This window comes from Panicum virgatum, chromosome 4N (genome assembly GCF_016808335.1).
Source record: "Panicum virgatum strain AP13 chromosome 4N, P.virgatum_v5, whole genome shotgun sequence".
Lineage (NCBI taxonomy): Eukaryota > Viridiplantae > Streptophyta > Magnoliopsida > Poales > Poaceae > Panicum > Panicum virgatum.
The window spans coordinates 28,567,799-28,570,650 of record NC_053148.1 but is presented as its reverse complement, the minus strand read 5'-3'; the positions used below and the strand labels follow the sequence as shown (position 1 = coordinate 28,570,650).

At 53.2% G+C, this 2,852-nt stretch overlaps 1 pseudogene; it reads left to right on the top strand.

Annotated features, from left to right (window-relative positions):
- Positions 1-427: 427 nt before the first annotated feature.
- On the top strand, positions 428-1,495 carry LOC120669271 (annotated as a pseudogene).
- The last annotated feature ends 1,357 nt before the right edge of the window (positions 1,496-2,852 follow it).

Genomic DNA, 2,852 nt, shown 5'->3' with positions numbered 1-2,852 from the left:
ACTAAAGAAAAAAGTTTCAAGTTAAAGTATAAAGTTAAAGTAAAAAGTGAGATCAAGGGGGAGAATGTTGGATTGATCTCCTTCCTAATAGGCCCAACGGACTATTAGGCCCTTAATCCGTGCCCTGATCGGGGGCGCCCAACCCTTAATGGTTGGTGGGCCCCGCTGTACAGCGCCAAAATAAAAAGGGGTGAGGGGCCGGGGCACTGGTAACGAGGTTCACCGCACCGCCAGTACCCTCACCCACATTTCCTAAACCCTAGCCGATCTGGAGGGGGCGCTGGAGCAGCGGGAAGACTCATCACCGCCGCCATCGATGCTGATCCATCGGTGTCGCTGCCACCATCCTCGACTCCGCCGCTACGCCCACGACGCCTCTGCACCACTCGTCGCCGCCCTTGAACGGATCTCCATCAACAAACCAGTGATGGCCGCTTCAAGCTTCACCGGTGGTGATGGTCTCTACCTCTCTCTCCCTGTGTACTCTATGTTCTAGATCTAGGACCCCTTTGTGCTCATGTACTTAAAAAGAGAAAGAGACCCTCACTTATCTATGTTCTAGTGGTCCTAACAGTTTAACACCTGCCGCAACGCCGGCGGACCCACACGATCGAGGAGGAAGTAGTATATATCCGCTGTCAAATTAATAACCTGGATTGTCAATTTATTTTCTTGCCAATGCTCGAGCTCTTAGGCTCATCGCGGCATGTATGTATGCTGTAGGAAGAAGAAGAGCCAGGTGAGCAAGGAGGTGACGCGGGTGCCCGCCGGCGCGCCGTCACCGGACCCCTGGGCGTGGCGCAAGTACGGCAGAAACCGATCAAGGGGTCGCCGTCGGCCGTACCCGCGCGGCTACTACCGGTGCAGCACCGACAAGGACTGCAAGGCGCGGAAGCAGGTGGAGCGCTGCCGCGCCGACCACACCACCCTCATCGTCAGCTAGACCGGCGAGCACAGCCACCCCGTCCCGCTCCACCGCAACACCCTCGCCGGCACTACTCGCAACAAGCCGCAGCCGCCATCGTCCCCCTCCCCCGGCGACGAACCTCCGCAGCCGCAGGTTGCGTCGTCGACCGGCACCAAACAGCAGGGCTCGCCGTCCGCGTCCGCCGGGCTGTCCCCCACGACTCCGCTGCGTTGTCCGCCCGCGGGGTTGGAGCACGGGGATGAGGACGAAGAGGAGGCCGTCGCCGCTAGTCTGCTGCTCGAAGAAGATGTGGAGATGGAGGAAGAAGATGACGTGCTGCTGTTTCTCAAGCCCTCTCCGGGTCCCGACGACGGCAGTGGTTGCAAGGACACCATGCTACTCCTGGAACCCAACGAAAGAGGTCCCGCGGGCAATGGCGGAGGCTGCTGGGAGGACGACGTCAAGCTCTCAGTAATAACCACGAGCCTCAGCAGAACGTCCATGAACATTAGCGAGGAGAAGTTCCCTGTCACGGGCCTTTCGCCGTGGGAGGCTACAGCGATACCGGCAGCGAGCAGCTCGGCCTGACTTTGCATACTCGATCTCCATGCACAGTATGCTATTAAATCTTGGCTTGTTGTAGCAACATCCAGTAGTAAATGTAATTATGTGCACAATGCATTCTTATATTTTTTTATTGACTCTTTTTAGCAGTGGAGCACTTATATTTTATATATATATATATATATATATATATATATATATATATATATATATATATATATATATATATATATATATATATATATATATATATAGCAGCAATAAGAAAACAGATGTTTCACAATATTTTTCTTATTTGTTGTGCTTATCTTTAAACATAGCACTTACATTATATACCATGCTATTAAATCTTGGCTTGTTGTAGCAACATCCAGTAGTGAATGGCTTATTTGTAAATCATATATATTTCCCAAATAGTGAAGGGCTAGCTAGTTAAGCTGAGCACTGGAGATAAGCTTGTCATGCTTCGTGAAGATCTTCAGTCGACTTTTACAGCAACATACTCCTACTTGGATTCTTGTAATCCTATACTAGGACTCTTAACTTGTTACTAACTAGTAATCCCACCCCCTTGTCAAAAAAAAATAGTAATCCCACCCCTGGAGTACATAAAGCAGGGCAGAGGTATATAATAGATCAGCTAGGTGACAGGTATAAATACGCTGGATACATAAAATTAAGGGTTAGGGGCTAAGTCGCTCCGTCACGCGGACTGATAGCAGCATCAGCCATCCACGACCTACGTGGAGGGCTTTCCGTCTTGTGCGACCTAAGGGGCGGACCCCTTCCGCCCAACCTAAGAAAGAGGTCCGTGCCCTGCCCGACCAATCGACCGGGCCCGCCTTGTCAGGCGGGCGGGCTGACAGAGGAGGAAACGCACCCGGCCTGTAGTTGGGGCCCACCACGACCCGTGCCGAACTGGTCTGACAGCGGCGCAGGCAGACAAGTGACCAAGTGTGCTCTGGCGCTGTCTGCAATACCACAATACACAGTGGAGCGCCCCTTCCCATCACATCCTACGCGCGTAGTAGGACATAGGGTAGGGGCCAGGCGTGCTGCACTGAAACCAAAATATCGTTGTGTATCCCACTCTGCAGACCACGGGGTCAGACGGACCCAGCCGCGGAGGCGGAGGGCGGTGACGGCAGGGCCAGGAGGGCCCATGGAAACCAACGGTGACTAAGATGACGAAGGGAGGGACCCGCTGACCTCTCTCTCTCTACGATTGTACATTGTTCTCTCCCCTATCATATAAAGGGTAGAGAATGGCCCCCTATGCGGAGGGGATCGATCGAGCCCAGAAGCAACACACGAGACTGGGATCGAGCCCAAGACAAACACACCCACGAGCACACTCTCGCCGCTGGGAAAGAGGCAGGCG